The sequence below is a fragment of the Aplidium turbinatum genome, chromosome 13 (genome assembly GCF_918807975.1).
Source record: "Aplidium turbinatum chromosome 13, kaAplTurb1.1, whole genome shotgun sequence".
Lineage (NCBI taxonomy): Eukaryota > Metazoa > Chordata > Ascidiacea > Aplousobranchia > Polyclinidae > Aplidium > Aplidium turbinatum.
In genome coordinates, this window is record NC_137484.1 from 226445 (window position 1) to 242963 (window position 16519).

Genomic DNA, 16519 nt, shown 5'->3' on the forward strand with positions numbered 1-16519 from the left:
TCTTTTAGTTTGGAACTAACGTCATTAAAAATTGTCTAAGAAAGTTTTTTTACGTACTAAAAATGAACATTATTGAAAATAAATTGGCTTTTCAAAAAAATTTTTCCAAGACATTTCATACAGTGAAAAATAATTTTTTTTTGCGAAACTATCTAATTCTTTTAGTTTGGAACTAACGTCATTAAAAATTGTCTAAGAAAGTTTTTTTACGTACTAAAAATGAACATTATTGAAAAAAAATTGTCTTTTTAAAAAATTTTTTCCAAGACATTTCATACAGTGAAAAATAATTTTTTTTTGCGAAACTATCTAATTCTTTTAGTTTGGAACTAACGGCATTAAAAATTGTCTAAGAAAGTTTTTTTACGTACTAAAAGTGAACATTATTGAAAAAAAATTGTCTTTTCAAAAAAATTTTTCAAAAATTTTTCTAAGACATTTCATACAGTGTAAAATAATTTTTTTTTGCCAAACTATCTAATTCTTTTAGTTTGGAACTAACGTCATTAAAAATTGTCTAAGAAAGTTTTTTTACGTACTAAAAGTGAACATTATTGTAAAAAATTGTCTTTTCAAAAAAATTATTCCAAGACATTTCATACAGTGAAAAATAATTTTTTTTTGCGAAACTATCTAATTCTTTTAGTTTGGAACTAACGTCGTTAAAAATTGTCTAAAAAAGTTTTTTTACGTACTAAAAATGAACATTATTGAAAAAAAATTGTTTTTTCAAAAAAGTTTTCCAAGACATTTCATACAGTGAAAAATAATTTTTTTTTGGGAAACTATCTAATTCTTTTAGTTTGGAACTAACGGCATTAAAAATTGTCTAAGAAAGTTTTTTTACGTACTAAAAGTGAACATCATTGAAAAAAAATTGTCTTTTCAAAAAAATTTTTCAAAAATTTTTATAAGACATTTCATACAGTGAAAATTAATTTTTTTTTGCGAAACTATCTAATTCTTTTAGTTTGGAACTAACGGCATTAAAAATTGTCTAAGAAAGTTTTTTTACGTACTAAAAGTGAACATTATTGAAAAAAAATTGTCTTTTCAAAAAAATTTTTGAAAAATTTTTCTAAGACATTTCATACAGTGAAAAATAATTTTTTTTTGCAAAACTATCTAATTCTTTTAGTTTGGAACTAACGGCATTAAAAATTGTCTAAGAAAGTTTTTTTACGTACTAAAAGTGAACATCATTGAAAAAAAATTGTCATTTTTCAAAAATCTTTCTAAGACATTTCATACAGTGAAAAATAATTTTTTTTTGCGAAACTATCTAATTCTTTTAGTTTGGAACTAACGTCATTAAAAATTGTCTAAGAAAGTTTTTTTACATAATAAAAGTGAACATTATTGAAAAAAAATTGTCTTTTCAAAAAAATGTTTCAAAGATTTTTCTAAGACATTTCATACAGTGAAAAATAATTTTTTTTTTGCGAAACTATCTAATTCTTTTAGTTTGGAACTAACGTCATTAAAAATTGTCTAAGAAAGTTTTTTTACGTACTAAAAGTGAACATTATTGAAAAAAAATTGGCTTTTCAAAAAAAGTATTCCAAGACGTTTCATACAGTGAAAAATAATTATTTTTTGAGAAACTATCTAATTCTTTTAGTTTGGAACTAACGTCATTAAAAATTGTCTAAGAAAGTTTTTTTACGTACTAAAAATGAACATTATTGAAAAAAAATTGTCTTTTTAAAAAAATTTTTCCAAGACATATCATACAGTAAAAAATAATTTTTTTTTGCGAAACTATCTAATTCTTTTAGTTTGGAACTAACGTCATTAAAAATTGTCTAAGAAAGTTTTTTTACGTACTAAAAGTGAACATTATTGGAAAAAATTGTCCTTTAAAAAAAATATTTCAAAAATTTTTCTAAGACATTTCATACAGTGAAAAATAATTTTTTTTTGCGAAACTATCTAATTCTTTTAGTTTGGAACTAACGTCATTAAAAATTGTCTAAAAAAGTTTTTTTACGTACTAAAAATGAATATTATAGAAAAAAAGTTGTCTTTTCAAAAAAATTTTTCAAAAATTTTTCTAAGACATTTCATACAGTGAAAAATATTTTTTTTTTGCGAAACTATCTAATTCTTTTAGTTTGGAACTAACGTCATTAAAAATTGTCTAAGAAAGTTTTTTTACGTACTAAAAATGAACATTATTGAAAATAAATTGGCTTTTCAAAAAAATTTTTCCAAGACATTTCATACAGTGAAAAATAATTTTTTTTTGCGAAACTATCTAATTCTTTTAGTTTGGAACTAACGTCATTAAAAATTGTCTAAGAAAGTTTTTTTACGTACTAAAAATGAACATTATTGAAAAAAAATTGTCTTTTTAAAAAATTTTTTCCAAGACATTTCATACAGTGAAAAATAATTTTTTTTTGCGAAACTATCTAATTCTTTTAGTTTGGAACTAACGGCATTAAAAATTGTCTAAGAAAGTTTTTTTACGTACTAAAAGTGAACATTATTGAAAAAAAATTGTCTTCAAAAAAATTTTTCAAAAATTTTTCTAAGACATTTCATACAGTGTAAAATAATTTTTTTTTGCCAAACTATCTAATTCTTTTAGTTTGGAACTAACGTCATTAAAAATTGTCTAAGAAAGTTTTTTTACGTACTAAAAGTGAACATTATTGTAAAAAATTGTCTTTTCAAAAAAATTATTCCAAGACATTTCATACAGTGAAAAATAATTTTTTTTTGCGAAACTATCTAATTCTTTTAGTTTGGAACTAACGTCGTTAAAAATTGTCTAAAAAAGTTTTTTTACGTACTAAAAATGAACATTATTGAAAAAAAATTGTTTTTTCAAAAAAGTTTTCCAAGACATTTCATACAGTGAAAAATAATTTTTTTTTGGGAAACTATCTAATTCTTTTAGTTTGGAACTAACGGCATTAAAAATTGTCTAAGAAAGTTTTTTTACGTACTAAAAGTGAACATCATTGAAAAAAAATTGTCTTTTCAAAAAAATTTTTCAAAAATTTTTATAAGACATTTCATACAGTGAAAATTAATTTTTTTTTGCGAAACTATCTAATTCTTTTAGTTTGGAACTAACGGCATTAAAAATTGTCTAAGAAAGTTTTTTTACGTACTAAAAGTGAACATTATTGAAAAAAAATTGTCTTTTCAAAAAAATTTTTCAAAAATTTTTCTAAGACATTTCATACAGTGAAAAATAATTTTTTTTTGCAAAACTATCTAATTCTTTTAGTTTGGAACTAACGGCATTAAAAATTGTCTAAGAAAGTTTTTTTACGTACTAAAAGTGAACATCATTGAAAAAAAATTGTCATTTTTCAAAAATCTTTCTAAGACATTTCATACAGTGAAAATTAATTTTTTTTTGCGAAACTATCTAATTCTTTTAGTTTGGAACTAACGTCATTAAAAATTGTCTAAGAAAGTTTTTTTACGTACTAAAAGTGAACATTATTGAAAAAAAATTGTTTTTTCAAAAAAATGTTTCAAAGATTTTTCTAAGACATTTCATACAGTGAAAAATAATTTTTTTTTGCGAAACTATCTAATTCTTTTAGTTTGGAACTAACGTCATTAAAAATTGTCTAAGAAAGTTTTTTTACGTACTAAAAGTGAACATTATTGAAAAAAATTGTCTTTTCAAAAAAATTATTCCAAGACATTTCATACAGTGAAAAATAATTTTTTTTTGCGAAACTATCTAATTCTTTTAGTTTGGAACTAACGTCATTAAAAATTGTCTAAGAAAGTTTTTTTACGTACTAAAAATGAACATTATTGAAAAAAAATTGGCTTTTCAAAAAATTTTTTCCAAGACATTTCATACAGTGAAAAATAATTTTTTTTTGGGAAACTATCTAATTCTTTTAGTTTGGAACTAACGTCATTAAAAATTGTCTAAGAATGTTTTTTTACGTACTAAAAGTGAACATTATTGAAAAAAATTGTCTTTTCAAAAAAATTTTTCAAAAATCTTTCTAAGACATTTCCATACAGTGAAAAATAATTTTTTTTTGCCAAACTCTCTAATTCTTTTAGTTTGGAACTAACGTCATTAAAAATTGTCTAAGAAAGTTTTTTTACGTACTAAAAATGAACATTATTGAAAAAAAATTGGCTTTTTAAAAAATTTTTTCCAAGACATTTCATACAGTGAAAAATAATTTTTTTTTGGGAAACTATCTAATTCTTTTAGTTTGGAACTAACGGCATTAAAAATTGTCTAAGAAAGTTTTTTTACGTACTAAAAGTGAACATTATTGAAAAAAAATTGTCTTTTCAAAAAAATTTTTCAAAAATTTTTCTAAGACATTTCATACAGTGAAAAATAATTTTTTTTTGCAAAACTATCTAATTCTTTTAGTTTGGAACTAACGGCATTAAAAATTGTCTAAGAAAGTTTTTTTACGTACTAAAAGTGAACATCATTGAAAAAAAATTGTCATTTTTCAAAAATTTTTCTAAGACATTTCATACAGTGAAAAATAATTTTTTTTTGCGAAACTATCTAATTCTTTTAGTTTGGAACTAACGTCATTAAAAATTGTCTAAGAAAGTTTTTTTACGTACTAAAAATGAACATTATTGAAAAAAAATTGTCTTTTCAAAAAAATTTTTCCAAGACATATCATACAGTAAAAAATAATTTTTTTTTGCGAAACTATCTAATTCTTTTAGTTTGGAACTAACGTCATTAAAAGTTGTCTAAAAAAGTTTTTTTACGTACTAAAAATGAATATTATTGAAAAAAAACTGTCGTTTCAAAAAAATTTTCAAAAATTTTTCTAAGACATTTCATACAGTGAAAAATAATTTTTTTTTGCGAAACTATCTAATTCTTTTAGTTTGGAACTAACGTCATTAAAAATTATCTAAGAAAGTTTTTTTACGTACTAAAAGTGAACATTATTGAAAAAAATTGTCTTTTCAAAAAAATTATTCCAAGACATTTCATACAGTGAAAAATAATTTTTTTTTGCGAAACTATCTAATTCTTTTAGTTTGGAACTAACGTCATTAAAAATTGTCTAAGAAAGTTTTTTTACGTACTAAAAATGAACATTATTGAAAAAAAATTGGCTTTTCAAAAAATTTTTTCCAAGACATTTCATACAGTGAAAAATAATTTTTTTTTGGGAAACTATCTAATTCTTTTAGTTTGGAACTAACGTCATTAAAAATTGTCTAAGAATGCTTTTTTACGTACTAAAAGTGAACATTATTGAAAAAAATTGTCTTTTCAAAAAAACTTTTCAAAAATCTTTCTAAGACATTTCCATACAGTGAAAAATAATTTTTTTTTGCTAAACTCTCTAATTCTTTTAGTTTGGAACTAACGTCATTAAAAATTGTCTAAGAAAGTTTTTTTACGTACTAAAAATGAACATTATTGAAAAAAAATTGGCTTTTTAAAAAATTTTTTCCAAGACATTTCATACAGTGAAAAATAATTTTTTTTTGGGAAACTATCTAATTCTTTTAGTTTGGAACTAACGGCATTAAAAATTGTCTAAGAAAGTTTTTTTACGTACTAAAAGTGAACATCATTGAAAAAAAATTGTCTTTTCAAAAAAATTTTTCAAAAATTTTTATAAGACATTTCATACAGTGAAAATTAATTTTTTTTTGCGAAACTATCTAATTCTTTTAGTTTGGAACTAACGGCATTAAAAATTGTCTAAGAAAGTTTTTTTACGTACTAAAAGTGAACATTATTGAAAAAAAATTGTCTTTTCAAAAAAATTTTTCAAAAATTTTTCTAAGACATTTCATACAGTGAAAAATAATTTTTTTTGCAAAACTATCTAATTCTTTTAGTTTGGAACTAACGGCATTAAAAATTGTCTAAGAAAGTTTTTTTACGTACTAAAAGTGAACATCATTGAAAAAAAATTGTCATTTTTCAAAAATCTTTCCAAGACATTTCATACAGTGAAAATTAATTTTTTTTTGCGAAACTATCTAATTCTTTTAGTTTGGAACTAACGTCATTAAAAATTGTCTAAGAAAGTTTTTTTACGTACTAAAAGTGAACATTATTGAAAAAAAATTGTCTTTTCAAAAAAATGTTTCAAAGATTTTTCTAAGACATTTCATACAGTGAAAAATAATTTTTTTTTGCGAAACTATCTAATTCTTTTAGTTTGGAACTAACGTCATTAAAAATTATCTAAGAAAGTTTTTTTACGTACTAAAAGTGAACATTATTGAAAAAAATTGTCTTTTCAAAAAAATTATTCCAAGACATTTCATACAGTGAAAAATAATTTTTTTTTGCGAAACTATCTAATTCTTTTAGTTTGGAACTAACGTCATTAAAAATTGTCTAAGAAAGTTTTTTTACGTACTAAAAATGAACATTATTGAAAAAAAATTGGCTTTTCAAAAAATTTTTTCCAAGACATTTCATACAGTGAAAAATAATTTTTTTTTGGGAAACTATCTAATTCTTTTAGTTTGGAACTAACGTCATTAAAAATTGTCTAAGAATGTTTTTTTACGTACTAAAAGTGAACATTATTGAAAAAAATTGTCTTTTCAAAAAAATTTTTCAAAAATCTTTCTAAGACATTTCCATACAGTGAAAAATAATTTTTTTTTGCCAAACTCTCTAATTCTTTTAGTTTGGAACTAACGTCATTAAAAATTGTCTAAGAAAGTTTTTTTACGTACTAAAAATGAACATTATTGAAAAAAAATTGGCTTTTTAAAAAATTTTTTCCAAGACATTTCATACAGTGAAAAATAATTTTTTTTTGGGAAACTATCTAATTCTTTTAGTTTGGAACTAACGGCATTAAAAATTGTCTAAGAAAGTTTTTTTACGTACCAAAAGTGAACATCATTGAAAAAAAATTGTCTTTTCAAAAAAATTTTTCAAAAATTTTTATAAGACATTTCATACAGTGAAAAATAATTTTTTTTTGCGAAACTATCTAATTCTTTTAGTTTGGAACTAACGGCATTAAAAATTGTCTAAGAAAGTTTTTTTACGTACTAAAAGTGAACATTATTGAAAAAAAATTGTCTTTTCAAAAAAATTTTTCAAAAATTTTTCTAAGACATTTCATACAGTGAAAAATAATTTTTTTTTGCAAAACTATCTAATTCTTTTAGTTTGGAACTAACGGCATTAAAAATTGTCTAAGAAAGTTTTTTTACGTACTAAAAGTGAACATCATTGAAAAAAAATTGTCATTTTTCAAAAATCTTTCTAAGACATTTCATACAGTGAAAAATAATTTTTTTTTGCGAAACTATCTAATTCTTTTAGTTTGGAACTAACGTCATTAAAAATTGTCTAAGAAAGTTTTTTTACATAATAAAAGTGAACATTATTGAAACAAAATTGTCTTTTCAAAAAAATGTTTCAAAGATTTTTCTAAGACATTTCATACAGTGAAAAATAATTTTTTTTTGCGAAACTATCTAATTCTTTTAGTTTGGAACTAACGGCATTAAAAATTGTCTAAGAAAGTTTTTTTACGTACTAAAAGTGAACATTATTGAAAAAAAATTGTCTTTTTAAAAAAATTTTTCAAAAATTTTTCTAAGACATTTCATACAGTGAAAAATAATTTTTTTTTGCAAAACTATCTAATTCTTTTAGTTTGGAACTAACGGCATTAAAAATTGTCTAAGAAAGTTTTTTTACGTACTAAAAGTGAACATCATTGAAAAAAAATTGTCATTTTTCAAAAATCTTTCTAAGACATTTCATACAGTGAAAATTAATTTTTTTTTGCGAAACTATCTAATTCTTTTAGTTTGGAACTAACGTCATTAAAAATTGTCTAAGAAAGTTTTTTTACGTACTAAAAGTGAACATTATTGAAAAAAAATTGTCTTTTCAAAAAAATGTTTCAAAGATTTTTCTAAGACATTTCATACAGTGAAAAATAATTTTTTTTTGCGAAACTATCTAATTCTTTTAGTTTGGAACTAACGTCATTAAAAATTATCTAAGAAAGTTTTTTTACGTACTAAAAGTGAACATTATTGAAAAAAATTGTCTTTTCAAAAAAATTATTCCAAGACATTTCATACAGTGAAAAATAATTTTTTTTTGCGAAACCATCTAATTCTTTTAGTTTGGAACTAACGTCATTAAAAATTGTCTAAGAAAGTTTTTTTACGTACTAAAAATGAACATTATTGAAAAAAAATTGGCTTTTCAAAAAATTTTTTCCAAGACATTTCATACAGTGAAAAATAATTTTTTTTTGGGAAACTATCTAATTCTTTTAGTTTGGAACTAACGTCATTAAAAATTGTCTAAGAATGCTTTTTTACGTACTAAAAGTGAACATTATTGAAAAAAATTGTCTTTTCAAAAAAACTTTTCAAAAATCTTTCTAAGACATTTCCATACAGTGAAAAATAATTTTTTTTTGCCAAACTCTCTAATTCTTTTAGTTTGGAACTAACGTCATTAAAAATTGTCTAAGAAAGTTTTTTTACGTACTAAAAATGAACATTATTGAAAAAAAATTGGCTTTTTAAAAAATTTTTTCCAAGACATTTCATACAGTGAAAAATAATTTTTTTTTGGGAAACTATCTAATTCTTTTAGTTTGGAACTAACGTCATTAAAAATTGTCTAAGAAAGTTTTTTTACGTACTAAAAGTGAACATCATTGAAAAAAAATTGTCTTTTCAAAAAAATTTTTCAAAAATTTTTATAAGACATTTCATACAGTGAAAATTAATTTTTTTTTGCGAAACTATCTAATTCTTTTAGTTTGGAACTAACGGCATTAAAAATTGTCTAAGAAAGTTTTTTTACGTACTAAAAGTGAACATTATTGAAAAAAAATTGTCTTTTCAAAAAAATTTTTCAAAAATTTTTCTAAGACATTTCATACAGTGAAAAATAATTTTTTTTGCAAAACTATCTAATTCTTTTAGTTTGGAACTAACGGCATTAAAAATTGTCTAAGAAAGTTTTTTTACGTACTAAAAGTGAACATCATTGAAAAAAAATTGTCATTTTTCAAAAATCTTTCTAAGACATTTCATACAGTGAAAATTAATTTTTTTTTGCGAAACTATCTAATTCTTTTAGTTTGGAACTAACGTCATTAAAAATTGTCTAAGAAAGTTTTTTTACGTACTAAAAGTGAACATTATTGAAAAAAAATTGTCTTTTCAAAAAAATGTTTCAAAGATTTTTCTAAGACATTTCATACAGTGAAAAATAATTTTTTTTTGCGAAACTATCTAATTCTTTTAGTTTGGAACTAACGTCATTAAAAATTATCTAAGAAAGTTTTTTTACGTACTAAAAGTGAACATTATTGAAAAAAATTGTCTTTTCAAAAAAATTATTCCAAGACATTTCATACAGTGAAAAATAATTTTTTTTTGCGAAACTATCTAATTCTTTTAGTTTGGAACTAACGTCATTAAAAATTGTCTAAGAAAGTTTTTTTACGTACTAAAAATGAACATTATTGAAAAAAAATTGGCTTTTCAAAAAATTTTTTCCAAAACATTTCATACAGTGAAAAATAATTTTTTTTTGGGAAACTATCTAATTCTTTTAGTTTGGAACTAACGTCATTAAAAATTGTCTAAGAATGTTTTTTTACGTACTAAAAGTGAACATTATTGAAAAAAATTGTCTTTTCAAAAAAATTTTTCAAAAATCTTTCTAAGACATTTCCATACAGTGAAAAATAATTTTTTTTTGCCAAACTCTCTAATTCTTTTAGTTTGGAACTAACGTCATTAAAAATTGTCTAAGAAAGTTTTTTTACGTACTAAAAATGAACATTATTGAAAAAAAATTGGCTTTTTAAAAAATTTTTTCCAAGACATTTCATACAGTGAAAAATAATTTTTTTTTGGGAAACTATCTAATTCTTTTAGTTTGGAACTAACGGCATTAAAAATTGTCTAAGAAAGTTTTTTTACGTACCAAAAGTGAACATCATTGAAAAAAAATTGTCTTTTCAAAAAAATTTTTCAAAAATTTTTATAAGACATTTCATACAGTGAAAAATAATTTTTTTTTGCGAAACTATCTAATTCTTTTAGTTTGGAACTAACGGCATTAAAAATTGTCTAAGAAAGTTTTTTTACGTACTAAAAGTGAACATTATTGAAAAAAAATTGTCTTTTCAAAAAAATTTTTCAAAAATTTTTCTAAGACCTTTCATACAGTGAAAAATAATTTTTTTTTGCAAAACTATCTAATTCTTTTAGTTTGGAACTAACGGCATTAAAAATTGTCTAAGAAAGTTTTTTTACGTACTAAAAGTGAACATCATTGAAAAAAAATTGTCATTTTTCAAAAATCTTTCTAAGACATTTCATACAGTGAAAAATAATTTTTTTTTGCGAAACTATCTAATTCTTTTAGTTTGGAACTAACGTCATTAAAAATTGTCTAAGAAAGTTTTTTTACATAATAAAAGTGAACATTATTGAAACAAAATTGTCTTTTCAAAAAAATGTTTCAAAGATTTTTCTAAGACATTTCATACAGTGAAAAATAATTTTTTTTTGTGAAACTATCTAATTCTTTTAGTTTGGAACTAACGTCATTAAAAATTGTCTAAGAAAGTTTTTTTACGTACTAAAAGTGAACATTATTGAAAAAAAATTGGCTTTTAAAAAAAGTATTCCAAGACGTTTCATACAGTGAAAAATAATTATTTTTTGCGAAACTATCTAATTCTTTTAGTTTGGAACTAACGTCATTAAAAATTGTCTAAGAAAGTTTTTTTACGTACTAAAAATGAACATTATTGAAAAAAAATTGGCTTTTCAAAAAATTTTTTCCAAGACATTTCATACAGTGAAAAATAATTTTTTTTTGGGAAACTATCTAATTCTTTTAGTTTGGAACTAACGTCATTAAAAATTGTCTAAGAATGTTTTTTTACGTACTAAAAGTGAACATTATTGAAAAAAATTGTCTTTTCAAAAAAATTTTTCAAAAATCTTTCTAAGACAATTCCATACAGTGAAAAATAATTTTTTTTTGCCAAACTCTCTAATTCTTTTAGTTTGGAACTAACGTCATTAAAAATTGTCTAAGAAAGTTTTTTTACGTACTAAAAATGAACATTATTGAAAAAAAATTGGCTTTTTAAAAAATTTTTTCCAAGACATTTCATACAGTGAAAAATAATTTTTTTTTGGGAAACTATCTAATTCTTTTAGTTTGGAACTAACGGCATTAAAAATTGTCTAAGAAAGTTTTTTTACGTACCAAAAGTGAACATCATTGAAAAAAAATTGTCTTTTCAAAAAAATTTTTCAAAAATTTTTATAAGACATTTCATACAGTGAAAAATAATTTTTTTTTGCGAAACTATCTAATTCTTTTAGTTTGGAACTAACGGCATTAAAAATTGTCTAAGAAAGTTTTTTTACGTACTAAAAGTGAACATTATTGAAAAAAAATTGTCTTTTCAAAAAAATTTTTCAAAAATTTTTCTAAGACATTTCATACAGTGAAAAATAATTTTTTTTTGCAAAACTATCTAATTCTTTTAGTTTGGAACTAACGGCATTAAAAATTGTCTAAGAAAGTTTTTTTACGTACTAAAAGTGAACATCATTGAAAAAAAATTGTCATTTTTCAAAAATCTTTCTAAGACATTTCATACAGTGAAAAATAATTTTTTTTTGCGAAACTATCTAATTCTTTTAGTTTGGAACTAACGGCATTAAAAATTGTCTAAGAAAGTTTTTTTACGTACTAAAAGTGAACATTATTGAAAAAAAATTGTCTTTTCAAAAAAATTTTTCAAAAATTTTTCTAAGACATTTCATACAGTGAAAAATAATTTTTTTTTGCAAAACTATCTAATTCTTTTAGTTTGGAACTAACGGCATTAAAAATTGTCTAAGAAAGTTTTTTTACGTACTAAAAGTGAACATCATTGAAAAAAAATTGTCATTTTTCAAAAATCTTTCTAAGACATTTCATACAGTGAAAAATAATTTTTTTTTGCGAAACTATCTAATTCTTTTAGTTTGGAACTAACGTCATTAAAAATTGTCTAAGAAAGTTTTTTTACGTACTAAAAGTGAACATTATTGAAAAAAAATTGGCTTTTAAAAAAAGTATTCCAAGACGTTTCATACAGTGAAAAATAATTATTTTTTGAGAAACTATCTAATTCTTTTAGTTTGGAACTAACGTCATTAAAAATTGTCTAAGAAAGTTTTTTTACGTACTAAAAATGAACATTATTGAAAAAAAATTGTCTTTTTAAAAAAATTTTTCCAAGACATATCATACGGTAAAAAATAATTTTTTTTTGCGAAACTATCTAATTCTTTTAGTTTGGAACTAACGTCATTAAAAATTGTCTAAGAAAGTTTTTTTACGTACTAAAAATGAACATTATTGAAAAAAAATTGGCTTTTCAAAAAATTTTTTCCAAAACATTTCATACAGTGAAAAATAATTTTTTTTTGGGAAACTATCTAATTCTTTTAGTTTGGAACTAACGTCATTAAAAATTGTCTAAGAAAGTTTTTTTACGTACTAAAAGTGAACATTATTGAAAAAAATTGTCTTTTCAAAAAAATTTTTCAAAAATCTTTCTAAGACATTTCCATACAGTGAAAAATAATTTTTTTTTGCCAAACTCTCTAATTCTTTTAGTTTGGAACTAACGTCATTAAAAATTGTCTAAGAAAGTTTTTTTACGTACTAAAAATGAACATTATTGAAAAAAAATTGGCTTTTTAAAAAATTTTTTCCAAGACATTTCATACAGTGAAAAATAATTTTTTTTTGGGAAACTATCTAATTCTTTTAGTTTGGAACTAACGGCATTAAAAATTGTCTAAGAAAGTTTTTTTACGTACCAAAAGTGAACATCATTGAAAAAAAATTTTCTTTTCAAAAAAATTTTTAAAAAATTTTTATAAGACATTTCATACAGTGAAAAATAATTTTTTTTTGCGAAACTATCTAATTCTTTTAGTTTGGAACTAACGGCATTAAAAATTGTCTAAGAAAGTTTTTTTACGTACTAAAAGTGAACATTATTGAAAAAAAATTGTCTTTTCAAAAAAATTTTTCAAAAATTTTTCTAAGACCTTTCATACAGTGAAAAATAATTTTTTTTTGCAAAACTATCTAATTCTTTTAGTTTGGAACTAACGGCATTAAAAATTGTCTAAGAAAGTTTTTTTACGTACTAAAAGTGAACATCATTGAAAAAAAATTGTCATTTTTCAAAAATCTTTCTAAGACATTTCATACAGTGAAAAATAATTTTTTTTTGCGAAACTATCTAATTCTTTTAGTTTGGAACTAACGTCATTAAAAATTGTCTAAGAAAGTTTTTTTACATAATAAAAGTGAACATTATTGAAACAAAATTGTCTTTTCAAAAAAATGTTTCAAAGATTTTTCTAAGACATTTCATACAGTGAAAAATAATTTTTTTTTGTGAAACTATCTAATTCTTTTAGTTTGGAACTAACGTCATTAAAAATTGTCTAAGAAAGTTTTTTTACGTACTAAAAGTGAACATTATTGAAAAAAAATTGGCTTTTAAAAAAAGTATTCCAAGACGTTTCATACAGTGAAAAATAATTATTTTTTGCGAAACTATCTAATTCTTTTAGTTTGGAACTAACGTCATTAAAAATTGTCTAAGAAAGTTTTTTTACGTACTAAAAATGAACATTATTGAAAAAAAATTGGCTTTTCAAAAAATTTTTTCCAAGACATTTCATACAGTGAAAAATAATTTTTTTTTGGGAAACTATCTAATTCTTTTAGTTTGGAACTAACGTCATTAAAAATTGTCTAAGAATGTTTTTTTACGTACTAAAAGTGAACATTATTGAAAAAAATTGTCTTTTCAAAAAAATTTTTCAAAAATCTTTCTAAGACAATTCCATACAGTGAAAAATAATTTTTTTTTGCCAAACTCTCTAATTCTTTTAGTTTGGAACTAACGTCATTAAAAATTGTCTAAGAAAGTTTTTTTACGTACTAAAAATGAACATTATTGAAAAAAAATTGGCTTTTTAAAAAATTTTTTCCAAGACATTTCATACAGTGAAAAATAATTTTTTTTTGGGAAACTATCTAATTCTTTTAGTTTGGAACTAACGGCATTAAAAATTGTCTAAGAAAGTTTTTTTACGTACCAAAAGTGAACATCATTGAAAAAAAATTGTCTTTTCAAAAAAATTTTTCAAAAATTTTTATAAGACATTTCATACAGTGAAAAATAATTTTTTTTTGCGAAACTATCTAATTCTTTTAGTTTGGAACTAACGGCATTAAAAATTGTCTAAGAAAGTTTTTTTACGTACTAAAAGTGAACATTATTGAAAAAAAATTGTCTTTTCAAAAAAATTTTTCAAAAATTTTTCTAAGACATTTCATACAGTGAAAAATAATTTTTTTTTGCAAAACTATCTAATTCTTTTAGTTTGGAACTAACGGCATTAAAAATTGTCTAAGAAAGTTTTTTTACGTACTAAAAGTGAACATCATTGAAAAAAAATTGTCATTTTTCAAAAATCTTTCTAAGACATTTCATACAGTGAAAAATAATTTTTTTTTGCGAAACTATCTAATTCTTTTAGTTTGGAACTAACGGCATTAAAAATTGTCTAAGAAAGTTTTTTTACGTACTAAAAGTGAACATTATTGAAAAAAAATTGTCTTTTCAAAAAAATTTTTCAAAAATTTTTCTAAGACATTTCATACAGTGAAAAATAATTTTTTTTTGCAAAACTATCTAATTCTTTTAGTTTGGAACTAACGGCATTAAAAATTGTCTAAGAAAGTTTTTTTACGTACTAAAAGTGAACATCATTGAAAAAAAATTGTCATTTTTCAAAAATCTTTCTAAGACATTTCATACAGTGAAAAATAATTTTTTTTTGCGAAACTATCTAATTCTTTTAGTTTGGAACTAACGTCATTAAAAATTGTCTAAGAAAGTTTTTTTACGTACTAAAAGTGAACATTATTGAAAAAAAATTGGCTTTTAAAAAAAGTATTCCAAGACGTTTCATACAGTGAAAAATAATTATTTTTTGAGAAACTATCTAATTCTTTTAGTTTGGAACTAACGTCATTAAAAATTGTCTAAGAAAGTTTTTTTACGTACTAAAAATGAACATTATTGAAAAAAAATTGTCTTTTTAAAAAAATTTTTCCAAGACATATCATACGGTAAAAAATAATTTTTTTTTGCGAAACTATCTAATTCTTTTAGTTTGGAACTAACGTCATTAAAAATTGTCTAAGAAAGTTTTTTTACGTACTAAAAGTGAACATTATTGGAAAAAATTGTCCTTTAAAAAAAATATTTCAAAAATTTTTCTAAGACATTTCATACAGTGAAAAATAATTTTTTTTTGCGAAACTATCTAATTCTTTTAGTTTGGAACTAACGTCATTAAAAATTGTCTAAAAAAGTTTTTTTACGTACTAAAAATGAATATTATAGAAAAAAAGTTGTCTTTTCAAAAAAATTTTTCAAAAATTTTTCTAAGACATTTCATACAGTGAAAAATATTTTTTTTTTGCGAAACTATCTAATTCTTTTAGTTTGGAACTAACGTCATTAAAAATTGTCTAAGAAAGTTTTTTTACGTACTAAAAATGAACATTATTGAAAATAAATTGGCTTTTCAAAAAAATTTTTCCAAGACATTTCATACAGTGAAAAATAATTTTTTTTTGCGAAACTATCTAATTCTTTTAGTTTGGAACTAACGTCATTAAAAATTGTCTAAGAAAGTTTTTTTACGTACTAAAAATGAACATTATTGAAAAAAAATTGTCTTTTTAAAAAATTTTTTCCAAGACATTTCATACAGTGAAAAATAATTTTTTTTTGCGAAACTATCTAATTCTTTTAGTTTGGAACTAACGGCATTAAAAATTGTCTAAGAAAGTTTTTTTACGTACTAAAAGTGAACATTATTGAAAAAAAATTGTCTTTTCAAAAAAATTTTTCAAAAATTTTTCTAAGACATTTCATACAGTGTAAAATAATTTTTTTTTGCCAAACTATCTAATTCTTTTAGTTTGGAACTAACGTCATTAAAAATTGTCTAAGAAAGTTTTTTTACGTACTAAAAGTGAACATTATTGTAAAAAATTGTCTTTTCAAAAAAATTATTCCAAGACATTTCATACAGTGAAGAATAATTTTTTTTTGCGAAACTATCTAATTCTTTTAGTTTGGAACTAACGTCGTTAAAAATTGTCTAAAAAAGTTTTTTTACGTACTAAAAATGAACATTATTGAAAAAAAATTGTTTTTTCAAAAAAGTTTTCCAAGACATTTCATACAGTGAAAAATACAGTAATAATAATAAGTAAAATATAAGTAAAATATCTAATTCTTTTAGTTTGGAACTAACGTCATTAAAAATTGTCTAAGAAAGTTTTTTTACGTACTAAAAGTGAACATTATTGAAAAAAATTGTCTTTTCAAAAAAATTATTCCAAGACATTTCATACAGTGAAAAATAATTTTTTTTTGCGAAACTATCTAATTCTTTT